This window comes from Amblyomma americanum, chromosome 5 (assembly GCF_052857255.1).
Source record: "Amblyomma americanum isolate KBUSLIRL-KWMA chromosome 5, ASM5285725v1, whole genome shotgun sequence".
Classification (NCBI taxonomy): Eukaryota; Metazoa; Arthropoda; class Arachnida; order Ixodida; family Ixodidae; genus Amblyomma; species Amblyomma americanum.
In genome coordinates, this window is record NC_135501.1 from 133,869,527 (window position 1) to 133,884,174 (window position 14,648).

The following is a 14,648-nucleotide window of genomic DNA, read 5'->3' on the forward strand; positions in this document are numbered from 1 at the left end:
CTCTGGTACCTCTCAAGGGGGGAGCTCTCCTCTGGTACCAAACCAGCAGCTCCTTAAATACTCTTCGTATTCCCCAGAACCCTAGCTGGGGAATACAGTTCCAAGAATGATGTCCAAACACACGATGGCACTGATGGTACCACCCGCGGCAGGGCGGTCCTGATGTTTCCTCGCAGCCTGGTCGAGGGAAAGGGAAGAGGACCCGGTCACGTGGTCCACGCGGCCTCCAGGTGGGCGCGCATGTGTGTCCGGACCGCGCCTATGTTCACCCAGAAAGCGCCTGCATGACACGGGAATGCAGGCTGTCTCCCAGCAGGGGTTGAAAGATCTTGTACTGATGACCGAAACGCGGAACCTCTGTCGAAGGTGCAGCACTCGGGCAATTGTTCAACCCCAGCGTGACCGAAGGGGACCACACTGATACCGCACTTCATCGTCTGAGGACCGGAACGAATACGCTTATGCGCTGCTTCCAGCATTCCTGAACGAATACGTGGGAACGCTATGGTCGTCGCTGCTTCCGGCATTCCTGTTCGAACACGTGGGGGCGCTATTGTCGTCGCTGCTTCCGGCATTCCTGCAGCCCCGTCTCCCCAAGAGGGCTGACCCACCATCGCGGTGGTCGTCAGGGAATCCTCCCCATGCTCAGCTTCGCCGAACTCCACAGCAGGAAGGAAGCGCGAGCACAACAGCGGCCAATGGAACACACCTGGTGGAAAAGATTCAGGTTTGTCAGTTCTTGCTTGATGACAGCCTGAATAAGCGACACAACGGGCAGGGTAGTTTCACGGACGGATGGTGGAGATATAACAGGTGCGAGGGCCTACAGTTCAGGTCGGACGATCCGGGTGACTGAATCGGTGACGACAGGGGCGTCCGAGGACGCGCGGGATGGCGATCGCTGGTCCTCACAGGAAGATGTCGCGGCCGTGTTAGGAAGGCAAGAAAACGATTGCGGAACGCGGTGGCCTTTCACTTGCTCCAATCTACGGCACTCTTTAATGATGGAGCCAATAGTGGCACAGTCTTTACAAACAAGCAAGTTGAGAACATCGTCTGCAATGCCTCTGAGCACGTGGCCCACCTCATCGGTCTCACTCACGGCAGCGTCGACATTGTTCCAAAGAGCCAAGATGTCTGAATGTAGGCCACGTAGCTTTCTGTCGAAGATTGTGCTCGAGACGCGAGTTGTTTCTTAGCGACGAGCTGACGGTCATCAGGCCTACCGAATATCGTCCTGAAATTCTCCTTAAAGGTGTCCCAGCTTGTTAATTCTTCATCGTGGGTCTCGTACCACACTTGTGCCGTGCCATTGAGATAAAAGATGACATTGGCGAGCATTAACATGAGGCCCCACCTGTTATAGGTGCTGACGCGTTCGTAGAGGTTAAGCCAGTCTTCGACATCCGTGACAACAGTGTCGGAAAACGTGCCGGGGTCGCGAGGAGGAGCCATGACCACGAAAAGAGCGGTAGTGGGGTTAGTGGGGCTCCTTGACTCGCCGGGTGGAGCCATGGTGGTAGACCCGGCCTGACGACACCTGCGAAGCTGCGTGGTGTATTCAGCGTAAACTCCGCACCTCCACCAAAGATGTTACGTGGTCCAAGATGGAAACGACTCAAGAACGCCCCGGGCTCAGCAGACAGGTCAAGAGCACAGGGACCACACAGAGAACAGCAGAGAGCACCCAAGTCCGGAGCACGCGTACCTCCGAGACAATTCGTTCACCTCATTTCCACCAAGAATATCCGTTGCAAAATGAATTGCTCATTGAATTTGCTCCCCTATTGAATTTATTTGTGCATGCCGTGCTCTTGTGTTCTCGCGCGGCGCTTCCTGCCGACACTGGCCAGAATGGGCCTCCGAGGTGCATATCGCAGCTCTTTCCCTCGTGTCCCCTCTCAAAAGTGTATGCTGGCACAGAAATAAAGGATAATCAATTTTCTACCCACTGATTCTCTGCGGCCACCGGAAATGGATCCTGTGAGCGCAGGAAGCGTTTATTAGTTAAGAATTTGTAGCCAGGAGTGTTAGCAGGCCATAAGAATAATCATGTTAGCGCAGTGTAACTCCGGACTCTCTAGTCTTATCAAAGGTACTAGTTGAAATTATCCCCACTAAATAACACGGTTTTCGGCATTGATGGCCTACAGATAACGGTAGTCGCTAAAGGCCAGAAAATATGGCAATGTTTATTATTTTGTTGTGAGTTTTTTTGCGCAATATCTCTTGACCAGCGAAGGTCCGGAGCAGCGAAAACAGCGCTGGTGCTTTGCCTAACACGAGAAACCACGATAGAGCGTAATGAACATAGCACGGCAGCCTGGGGTGCTACGCTTTTGGAATGCTCCGCGAGGTGGCGTGTTCATCTATAATTACGAGGCCTTAGGGTTTAGAGATAACAAAAGCCATGTAAATAAATCCGTGGTGGAAATCAGCAAAAAGCGATTGGAGGATAGGTGGTAAAAAAACAGAGAGGTGACATAAGTTTTAAAGTGTAGGAAGGCGGTTTTTTTTAAAGGAAATGGCGAATTGTATTAACAACTTACAGCAGAGTAAACAAAAATAAAGGGAAAAACAGAGCATAGTGGCAACAACCACTCCCTCGTTTCAAAGGGGACGCTCCTACCTTCCATCCATCTATCCACGAACCTGAGTATCTTAATGAGGATTGCAGTTCACATTTCTTATTGCAAAATTTGCTTAACTCTAGAATAGAATCAAAGTAGCCGGTCTGGGCCGTTTATGTATCATCTATTCTGTCTCGGTGTCCTCCAGCTCTGCTTTCGAAGAATTTAAAACAAACTCTTTGCTTAATTTTACATACACTGCCCTCCTTAAAGGCGGTAAAGACGGTTTATTTTTGTTCGTCCTCGGAGAGCAATACAATGGCATCAACTGTGCGTAGGTCATCCCTTGTCTATCAGACTTCATGTGCGTATGACATGCACTGTCCGCTTATATAGCCAAACAAGTACTCGTACTAATGGTACGCACCAATGCAGTAATATATTTGCTTTCAATGCCTATTTTTGTATTTTCTTATTTCAAATAGTGAAAACGTCATTTTTCATGGCATTGGTACACAAGCGCTGCATGTGTTGCCGCTTACGTCGTTAATTTTCGACCAAAGTTGAGGTGCTGAAATCTACAGACTATGCCATGACCACCATCATACTTTTTTCCTTTTATAGCCTTAATTTCCGAACCTTCTCAGATGCCTTGGGACTAGTTCTCTGGCGAAAGAGGATACTTCATGCTTTGGGCGCAGATACGAAAAACTAACGTGCCTCATTGCATGTGCATGGAGAAAAGAAAATATCCATTAAAGATGGTTTCCAGAATAAAATATCGCAGTGTCTAAGAGAAGTGGTGCTGTTTTTTCCACATTCAGCAGCTGTTCCTGCAATTAAAACTATAGCAACACCTTGCGCTATGGTTCCGTTCAATCGCACAAAGGTCTTTCAAGCTGTGAGAATGTCATATGCTGCTGGAATTATTTACAGTTTGAAAGAAAGGCGATTGTTGGCGCTTGTTAAAAAGAAATATTTTAAGCATTTGCAGAAGTACAGCTGCCCATGATGTTCGGTTTCATCGTTCTTAAGCACAAAGGAATTTCTACAGCGTGCGATGTCCTGGTCAGGATAGGCTGTAGGGATGAAGTTCACCACGTTTTCTTTTTTGTTTTTGAGAGCACATCTAAGATTCGTACGCCAGTGGAGCCACCATGGTATTTATTAACGCACTAACGCCACGTTTTCTTCCCATTGCGAGAGTTCTAGGCCCATTGAAGCCGAATAAATGTTTGATACTAAAAGCAGGGCTGTTTGCAACCATTCTTGTGCAGTTCAAGTTTTCCTATTTTTTTTTTGCATGCAGAGGGTAGAATTCGCTACGGCATTGTGAAAGCCGGCCACTAGAATTTTTAGTAAAGAACATTAAGCTATCTATTGTAATCACCACTTTTCGGTTTAAACACGAATGGTAATCAAATCAGCGTACGAGTGTTTGTTCGTCGACGCGAGGAAAGGTTGAAAGCCATGTTTGTGTGATGCATAATTATATTCTGCGGCCGGGAGGCCACATTTTTCAGGAACGAATTTCGCGATCACTCAGCGGAGCCGACTGGTCAAGAATAAAGACCGGACCAGTTACATAGTGCAGTGCAAAGTAGGGTACGTACTGGTACACTCCTTACATATTTATGTAGGTTGGAGATAAGATATTCATCTGGTTCAGGACTACACTTTGATAACAGCACGTAGCACCTCCATGGCAGCATTTGAAGCTCAGTAATGGGCACCGCCGATTCTTCGCATGTAATCATGCAACTGTGTGATCTTTGGTTGCTTCCGCACGTTTATAATGCCAGAAAATAGAGAATAAGTACTATTCATGGCAACGGTTAGTGAGTATGGAATGACTGTTGCCGTTGTTTCTTCGGTCGCTCTTCAGGCCACGTGTTTGGCAGATTTAATTTATTAACATTGCGCCCCAAATAGCGCAAAACACTTCCATGTGTGCGGTTGATAGTTTGTCCTACGATGAATAAATCTGTGCTTTCAGTGAGGCTATCCGCGAGCTTCGTTTGCGCACTAGAGACTAAGTGCACAAAACACCATGTTCACACAGGCTGAAAGTTCGTGTTCTTTGCTTCGCCCGCACGCCCAAGAAACGCGAGAGCTCCAACCCGATTCTCGTTTTCTGGCTCCACTCTCCGCTTCCTGCGGTGGAGCAAAGTCGGCGTTCGGCAGATGCTGTATTTTCGGTGACAACGCATGTTTTCGCGTCCTTCACTGATCAGACATCGTCGCGGCGCCACCGGCGCCAACGATTGGCCCCGAAAAACGCCCCACGTGTGACACGCTTCAGAGTTGCAACCACAGTGAAACCGTGCCACATAAGCTCGCAAGTTTATGTTACGATAAGCGGTGCATAATATTTACGCTGAGGCGCTCCTGGCCCATAACGCAAAAGCCACGCAATACACCGCGCCACGCATATGCTGCTGACGGTTTAAAAACATCTCGAGAAGCGGCTGTCCTCTTATCATCCCCGCGCAGACAACGCGGGAATACTTAAAGAGCGGTGGCGTAGCGGGGCGGCTGTTTCCGGACGTTGCCCTAACGTACCGAAAGGAGCTCAGGGTGGTGAAAAGCGCTGAGCGCTCTCGCTGGCCCCATTCTTTGTTCATCTTAGGCTTCCTTCGGATGTAGTTTTGTTGCTGTTCTTCAGTTGCTGACCGCAGACACGTACCAAAGGTAAATGCTGCTTGTGCACTTTCAGTGCAGGCAAGAACACCACGCGCCCCGTGTAGTCCGGAGTTTCAGGACTCTGCAACCTCTATTACATTGGTCTAAGTACCTGACTAAATATTCACTAACGTCTTACCCAGCGCTTTTTCACCTCTCCGTGTGTCAGCCTCTAAGAAGTCCTCTCACAAATGCTTGCGGGCTTTTGTTACAAACAGCGGTTGATAATATTTACGGCTCGCAGCTCCTATAGGCGAATGCGCGAAAATTAGGAAATCACTTCTCAACTCATACGCTGTTGCCGCTTTAAAAAAATGCAGAGGAAAGACTTTCCTCTATTGCACCCGCCCAAGCAAAGGCGGAATATTAAGCGGCGGCTGCGTATCGACGCGACTTTTTCCGGTGCTTCCACCTCGGCGCGCTGAGAACTGCTCTACCTGCCGAGAAACGTGTACCGCACTTCTACTTTACTCTACGTCTTGTGACCAATTTCTTGTGCTGCACTAGAGTTCCTGGCCGCAGAGACTCACCAAAGGTAAATGCTCTCCCTGCACTCTAAGTGATGATATCAGCGCACTCTCCAGACTACGCACCTGGTCTCTAAATTCCTCTAGTTAACCTTTAATGTGCTCTAACCAACGTCTGCCTGCGTTTTATTCAAAAAGTTTCAGAATGTTGATTTTTATAGACGACCATTGATTGAACCAGAAATGCCTGCAGTGACGTTGCGAAGACAACGTGCAGGTCTTTAGAAGGTTAATCGAATCTTTCAACAATGGGGGAATGTTACAGATACTGTCAGGCACGTAAATATATGTATAGGTATGCAAGCTTGGTGACGAATATTTTTCAAGGTTTATTACTCAGGTCTTTCAAACTAGACAATGCAGTGAACTTATCTCTACTCGTTCTTTAAATTCTCTCGGAATCTTCAGGCCAGTTAAGGACTGAGTATGACTTCTTTAGGCACATGAATCGAACGGCGTATACACGGCGATTCTTGAGCCATCTAGTAGCCAAAAATGAGCTCGTCTGGCAGGGATCAGTATCCTTGTAATCTTAAGTAGTGATGTCTCCTCCCCCCCCCCCCCCCATTGAACAGCGCAGGTTTAGGACAGTTAAAAAGAATTGACTGTTGAATGTACACGAAAAACTACAGACTAAGGATTGTCTGTTTACATTTTTCTTTATGCCTTGATAGGCGCAATCGACAGGCTTCGTGCCTTCCACGTTATTAACACTAAGTTTCTAGAAGCGAACCTTGTGTTCTAACCATTACATTGAGGGTGTTGCTAGTTCGAAGCTCTGCGACTAGCGGTATGCGTTTTTCAAGTGCCATGATATGCTGCCTCAATCTTTCACTAACGCTCTCATACAATCTGCATGCTTGCATCATATCAACGTAAGGAAATCTTCCTCCCGTACGGTGGCGGCCAATGTGAAATTTGACTGTAAGGAAATATCACCGCAATCAAATATACGGTCCTTTATTTCCTTCTGTGCAAGTTGCGCCGCAAAAGCTAGCCATCCACCACGTATTCACTGGTATCATAAAAAGTAAAGCTGCTCAGATGGTAATTATTTTCGGGGCGAATCCGGCGGAATACAACAGTATTATATACCCTATCTCGTAAGGTTGATGTGCCGAATACCTTTATTTATTTCATTTGACAGAACATGTCTCGTCATTTACTTTGCATTGAAAATTGCTTTGTTGATTTCATTTCTTTTGGCAGTAAAGCGATGAAGTTCCTTGCGATTGGTGTCCTTGTGTACGTCCTCCTGACGCAAGTGGCTAGAGGTAAGCACGAATATTGGAGGGGCGTAATTCATTACTTCCGATTTCCGGCCTTGCTATTTCGACCGCTCCTGAACGCACCATTCGTGGGTTCTGTCTAAAAAAGAAGTCCCTCAAGATAGGGCTATTTTGTGGAAAATTTCTATATTATACCTTGCTGGAGGTTTCTTTGGGTGGCCTTGCTATTTCTGCCACCCATTAAAACGAAGTCAGGGTGTTATGTTAGGCCTCTTTCCCGGAAAAGGCTCAGACAGTAATGTTTTGTTTTATGCTGCTTTTATAAATTCTACCTTGTTTTTGGCTTATATGCTCTTGAATCAATAACGCAGTCCGAAGTCCATTTTCCTCAATTAGTTTTGATTATTCTGCATGAAGTGTTGTTGGGCAAGTTGGTTCAGAGTAGTGTAAAGATGGATTGCACAAATGGGACATTCACATGAAAGAAGACGGCACAAGTTTGATTATTCTGCCACCAGTGCCCTGACTATATTCATCTTAGTTGTGTTTTTTCTTAGTAAAGCAAGTTAACCTCTGTTTGTCAACAGGTACTCGCGACCGGATAAACATAATCAACAATCTAACAATTCCGCTGCTGCTGAAAGGCACGTTCGGCACGTTAGGATGACTTTGTCCGGCACGAACTCTTCACCATCCGTCCCTGCAGACTTCTTAGTATACCACCTGCTCATCCTAACATATCCGCCACCCCTGCTTTCTTTGACTCCTCTCCGCATCTCATTCGATTGCGCAAACAGACGATTTGTTATCTTTCTTTCATAGCACAATCACTTTCATCCGTGGGATTGAGTATAGAGTGTTGAAAAGTCTGCGAAAACTAGTTACCGGAGCTTTTTCGCTCTGTGTCGCCTTTCTAGCTGACCCGGTGTGCCCTGGGCTGTACTGCAAACCTGGCTCTAAAGTTGGATGCTACATAACAGCGGAAGAATGTCGCTGCTTCTGCGGTGAGCCAAATCTACTGTATTATCAGTTTTTTATACATTTCTCACCGCTAATAGCGCTGCCGAGCAGCAACAAAGGAATAGCCATTAAAAGACGTATTTTTTATGACTGTTTCACACCATAAGAGCGCTACTATTCGTTATCAAGAATTAGCTATAATGTATCCTAGTTCAGAGTATGAATTTTTATATTTGTTTTCCTGGTTAATGCGAATTAAACCTTCCTGTGCGAAGAAAGGAAACCATGAGGTAACTGAGAGATGTAGGCCATAGGGAATGCTGTTAGCGCTTCGCTCTTTTTGCGGTTCCATCCTTCTTCCTAGTGGGGAGATTTTTTTTTTTGGTGTCGTATTAGCGTATTTTTGCGTAGTGTGTGTGCTTTCTTAGCGCGCCGGCCCACGGAAGCTAGTCCCAGTGCTGTGAACAATGTGCTATATCTGTAGTCCTGGTGACCAGGCAGCTGACCGGAGTACTTGAAATCAATGAGCTCAGCTACCATGACCCAGTTGCAAAAATTCTATCGCTAAAAAAAGATATCCATATCGCTAAGAACCGGACCTGATACAGAGAACCTTGTTTTTCATTCAAGTTGTTCGGCGTTTATTAGCTCTTGCGGATCCAACCTTCTACTCATGCATTTTTTCCCACGCTACCAGGAGCCCATTGCCTAGTTGAAAGCTTCACTGCGCACTTCTCTTTGTATTTACTTGCAGTGGAAGACCAAGATCCCTGCGACTAAATCCTTCTCATCCGCATGCCATGCTCCTCAAGCTTTGCAGTGCTATACCGAGGCTTTCGCCCCTTGCAAGTGTCGCTGCGGTACTTCGCCTCCTTGAAGACGCACAGAAGATTCCTGGCCTCATTCCTTTTGTGTAGAGTGCGTGGAACTCTTAAAATTTTGCCTAGGAATAGAGAATGCTCTATCGCAATAGAATGCATGCGTTTCTGCATTGGCTCTTAAATACAACGGCAGCATTTAAAAGCATGCCACTGATTATTCAGACTGTCATTACGCAATGCCCTATGAATAATCTTGTTGAATAAAGACTGTCTTTCACTTTTGTTTTTGGTTGTCCGAACTTCGCTGCGGCTGGTCATTTGCTTATACACGTCGTAAGTAGTAGAATAATGATAAAATCCTTCTTCATTCGAAGAAAATCACTATTGGCATGACGCCGCAAACAGGTAAATTAAGGCATTTCTAGCAGGCAGAAGGCATAAACGGTACAGAAACATTAGCTCTATCCGGAAGGAGTAGGAAATAACTTAACGGCTTCTAAGAAATGGTTGAACCTTTTTTTGAGTTTTGCAGAGCACAAAAGTAAGTGATAAAGAACCGAAACACCGCAGTTCTCTTAAGTCCTCTGCCAAACTCATGAGACTTCCATAAACTGTTCTAGTTGGTTCGGCAACCGCCACGTTCCCCGTGCAGTTTAACATTAAAAATCACTACGGTAATTTCGAATGTTTTGCACAAACTACGGCAGCGTAATACTTGCTAATTACCATTTTTCTGCACTAATTATCATGCTCAGTTAATATGTTACAAAATTAACAACACTCCTTATTGCTCTCGAAGACAAAAATATCATATTATAAAACACCTCCAGAATGGCTAATTTTAGTGCTTTATTTACTTGGACAGTAAAATCAACTGCGATTTCATGATATGTATTGCTCGTTGAATTTCTCCCACTATTGAATTTTTTGGTGTATGGCGCGCTCTTGTGTTCTCGTAGCGGTGGTTCCTGCTGAAACTGAGGGCAGAATGGATCGCAGCTCTCCCTTGTGTCCCCTCTCAAAGATGTATGCTGTGACAGAAATAAAATATACTCAATTTTCTTCCCGCTGATTCTCTACGGCCATTGGAAATGGATCCTGTGAGCGCAGGAAGCGTTTGATATATAAGAATTTGCAGCGTGGAGTATTAGCAGGCCATGAGAATTACCATCTTCCCGCCGTGCAACTCCGGACTCTTTAGTCTTATCCGGAATCTTTAGTTTATACGGTACAAGTTGAAATTATCCCCACTAAATAACACGATTTTCGGTATTTATGGCCTACAGATAACGGTAGTAGCTGAAGGCCAGGAAATATGGGAATGTTTCTTATTTTGTTGTAAGTTTTTGTGCGCAATATCTCTTGACCAGCGAAGGTCCGGAGCAGCGAAAACAGCTCTGGTGCTTTGCCTAACACAAGAAAACACGATTGAGCGTAATGAGCATAGCACGGCAGCCTGGGGTGGTACGCTTTTGGAATGTCCCTCGAGGTGGCGTGTTCAGCCCTAATTACGAACCTGAGTACATAAATGAGAATTTCAGTTCACATTTCTTGTTGCAAAATCTTCTTAACTCTAGAATAGAATAAAGTAGCCGTTCTGGGCCGTTTGTGTGTCATCTATTCTGTCTCGGTGTCCTCCAGCTCTGCTTTCAAAGAATTTAAAACTAACTCTTTCCTTAATTTTACATACACTGCACTCCTTAAAGTCGGTAAAGACGGTTTGTTTTTGTTCGTCCTCAGAGAGCAGTACGATGGCATGAACTGTGCCTAGGTCATCCCTTGTCTATCAGACTTCGTGTACGTATGACATGCACTGTCCGCTCATCTCGCCAAACAAGTACTCGTACTAATGGCACGCACCCGAGCAGTAATATCTTTGCTTTCAATCCCTATTTTTATGTATTTTCTTATCTCAAGTAGTGAACACGCATTTTTTATGCCATTGGTCCACAAGCGCTGCACCTGTTGCCGCTTTCTTCGCTAATTTTCGACCAAAGTTGAGGTGCTGAAATCTACAGACTATACCATGACCTACCATCATACTTTTTCCTATTATTGCCTTAATTTCCGAACCTTCTCAGATGCTTTGGGACTAGTTCTCTGGCGAAAGAGGATACTTCATGCTTTGAACGCAGATACGAAAAACTAACGTGCCTCATTGCATGCGCATGGAGAAAAGAAAATATCCATTAAAGATGGTTTCCAGAATAAAATATCGCAGTGTCTCGGAGTAGCGGTGCTGTTTATTTCGATCTCCAAGTTAACAGGAGCCCTTTTCTTCCGTCTTCCAATCTATCAGACTACATCCTATTGCCACTCATTTTCCCGTCAAAACTTTCCTGGATCCAGCAATTAACCGCCTGTGTCTTGGCCACTCCCCGTAGTGGGTATGTGCCAGCAACGTCTGAGGTATTCCTTCCTTCCTCGTTCAGCAGCTGTTCCTGCAATTAAAACTATAGCAACACCTTGCTCTATGGTTCCGTTCAAAAGCGGAAAGGTCTCTGAAGCGGTGATTATGCCATATGCTGCTGTGATTATTCACAGTTTGGAAGAGAGGGGTTTGTAGGCGCTTGTTAAAAAGAATTATTTTAAGCTTTTGCAGATGAACAGCTGCTCATGATGTTCGGTTTTATCGTTTTTAAGCACAAAAGAATTTCTACAGCGTGCCATGTCCTGGCCAGTACAGGGTGTCGGGATGAAGTTCACCACGTTTTGTTTTTCGTTTTTGAAAGCACATCTAAGATTCGTACGCGAATGGAGCCGCCATGGTATCTTTTAACGCTCGCACGCCATCTTTTCTTCCCGCTGCGAGAGTGTTAGTCCCATTGAAGCCTTATAAAAGTTCGATACTAAAACCAGGGCTGTTTGCAACCTTATTTGTGCAGTTCAATCTTTCCTATTTTTTGTATGCAGAGGCTAGAATTCGCTATGGCAGTGTGAAATCCAGCCACTAAAATTTTTAGTAAAGACCTTTAAGCTATCCAAAGTAATGCAGCACTTTTCGTTTTAAACACGAATCATCATCAAGTCAGCGTCGGCACGTGAAAAAGGCCACTACATTGGAATTCGCCACCGTTGCGGCATAGCTTCTAAATATTCCTTTTTATCGGCATTCTGCATAACCAGTACGGGAATTACCTGTATATTTATCTAGCACCTCCCTCATACATTTCCAGAAGTAGAAGCGATAGCCGGGAACAACGAGAAATTTAATTCGAGCACCTGTATTCGGCGCCGGTTTTTCCTCTTGCATAAAATTTAATGAATTGGGCTCCCAAAAGCAATAGTTGAACCACAGGACGAAACCTTCCGGGCCACTCTTAAAACAAAACTACGACCACTTATTGAGCAATAATTTTACAATTTGCCTGGACTGCTGTCTCTTTCAAATTCTTGTAATTACGAATTATCACTAGCATTTTTTATGTCACAAGCACTTTCTATGTCACAAGTTAAACATTTTTAGGCGCCGTAAACTCGCTCCGATGTCACTGTACCTGCACTGTCGCTGAGCGTCGTTCACTGTTGTTTACTTTGATACAGGGGATTTTTGCTTTTCTGAACTTTGTTCGCACGCCAGTGCACTAATTCCCAATGGGGCGATTTGTACATATTGAAATAAATATTACATCAATCTAACCTAAGTTTTGATTGAAAAGCTTAGAATATTTCCCCGCGAATAATTTATGAATGACGATGGAGATTTCATTTCATTGACCAAAAGGCACTTTGGCGCAACATCCAATGGCCAACTTGGTTTCGGCGGCCCGATCAGTATTCAAAGGCAATTTTTTTGGAAATCATTTCGCACCCAAGGGTCCTAGTCAACACATGGCCAGTGAAAGTCTGGCCCTCATTAGGAAGCTGGTGCAATAATACCTGGTGGCTCAATCAAAAGCGCCTTTACGCTACGCAACCAATTGTAATGAAATGATGAAAGCATTGAAGAAAAACGTTTTTGGTTTTTTTAAACGCCTCAGGAATAGAAATAATTCAAGGTCTATGTCAGTATGTCCCAATATATCAGCTACGTTTTAGGAGAACACTAATATTCGGTGCTGTTTTGGATTAAATCACCCTGAATTATGCTACCAAATATTTTACAAAATAACTTATTATATATTTAAGGTATCCAAAATGAGTAATTTGTTAAAAACTTTGTTCATTTCTGGATTGAAATGCGAGACGCTTGGAAAAAGAGTACAACAATGCTCTAAACAGCCCTCTAAAATGCGCGTGTACCTTTTTGTTGATTTTATGGATGCGTTGTTTTTCTACTCTAACGTGAGAAACGCTAAGGGGTGTTGATATTAGAGTCCGGAAACGAAATTATCTGAAATTATTCGCCAACAATGTTTACTTCTGTCAGAACTAAAAAACAATATGTCTGAGGTTTAGAATCAAAACACTCGAAAACAAATTGTAAGTTTCTCGTTTTCACATCCAGAAATTCATGCTGTAATTCGAAACCGATTCTTCCGTATATAGCGCTCTAACTGGACTTGTGAGCTTTTTTAGGTGTCTTAGAACACAGGTATTTCAGTTTTAGAGCCGCCGCGGGGGCTAAGTGGCTATGGCGCTCGGCTGCTGACCTGAAAGGCGCGGGTTCCATCACGGCAGCTGCTGTCGAATTTCGATGGCGACGAAATTATGGAGGCCCGCGTAATGTGCGATGTTAGTGCACGTTAAAGAACCCGAGGAGGTCGAAATTTCCGGAGCCCTTCACTACGGCGTCCCTCATAGCCTCAGTTGCTTTGGGACGTAAAGCCGCATAAACCATAAACCGTTTTCAGTTTTGTCTCTACTGCAGTGGTGCCGAATTTCAATAACAACTAATCGCAAAGAACACTGGCCATCTTCCGTGCCCTGAGAAAGCTATGCTGACAAAAAAGGATCCTGTCGCCTTCACGGTAACCCTTGTAAGGTGTTCACATGGATAGTTTTATGTACGTAATCTTTCCCACGAGGATCGTCGTTGTTGTTTGGGCGTGCTAGAACACCTTGGCGCGAGCGTAAGCTAAAGATAGGAAGCAGAAAAACATTCCGGTGGAAGGGATTTTCAGCTACTCTATGGTTATCCACAGTAACGTTACTGTATCCCACAAGAGAAAAATCTGTGCAAGTGTTGTCTTGCCGGTACTTACAGAAGGGGCGAAATATGAAGGCTAAGGAAAGGGCTTAAAATTATTGTGAGGAGAGCGCGCGAAGCCAAGGAAGGGAGACTAAAGTTGTAATGCTAGTAGATAGCAACAGAACAGAGTCGGGTAGGAAAGAAAATCGAGGTATTGCTATCCTACCAGAAATGAGGAAGAGCCGCCACGGCGGCACAGTGGTTATGGCGCTCGGCTGCTGACCCGAAGGACGCGGGTTCGATCCCGGTCGCGACGGTCGAATTTCGATGGAGGCGAAATTCTGGAGGCCCGCGTGCTCTGCGATGTCAGTGTACGTTAAGGAAACCCCAAGTGGTCGAAATTTAAGAAGTCCTTCACTACAACTTCTCTCATAGCCTGAGTCGCTTTGGGACGTTAAACTCCACTAAACCATAAACCATGAAATGATGAAGACGGTATGGACAGAGGCGGAGCATGTAATACACAGAGGAAAGAATCGACAGTGCCTTAGGACAACGTAGTGGATACAACGAAAAGGAAAACGTAAAGCAGCGGGTTACCGAGAGTGAGGTGGGCTCCTAAATTTAGTAAGTTTGCGGGGACAATATAGCCGCAGCTAGCCCAGTACCAAATAGGAGAGAATGAGGTAAAATCTGACAAGCGTCAAGGCCCCAACCTTTCTTTCTTATCATCGCCTACCTTTTAAACATATTTTGCAGGCCTGATCTTCCATACGTCCGCTTCAAAC

The 14,648-nt window shown here is 45.1% G+C and overlaps 1 long non-coding RNA gene across 6 annotated transcripts in view; it reads left to right on the forward strand.

Annotated features, from left to right (window-relative positions):
- Nucleotides 1–14,648, forward strand: part of LOC144132694 (uncharacterized) — a 288,454-nt gene that overhangs the window by 13,823 nt on the left and 259,983 nt on the right. The window contains exons 1-4 of one of the 6 annotated variants that reach the window (XR_013314905.1): nt 5,074–5,261; nt 5,573–5,787; nt 6,989–7,053; nt 7,926–8,012. This is a non-coding gene — a long non-coding RNA (uncharacterized LOC144132694). Of the gene's footprint in view, nt 1–5,073; nt 5,262–5,572; nt 5,788–6,984; nt 7,054–7,829; nt 8,013–8,722; nt 9,840–14,648 lie in introns of those variants that run through there. The other 5 variants (XR_013314909.1, XR_013314904.1, XR_013314907.1 and 2 more) reach the window with 5 other exon arrangements.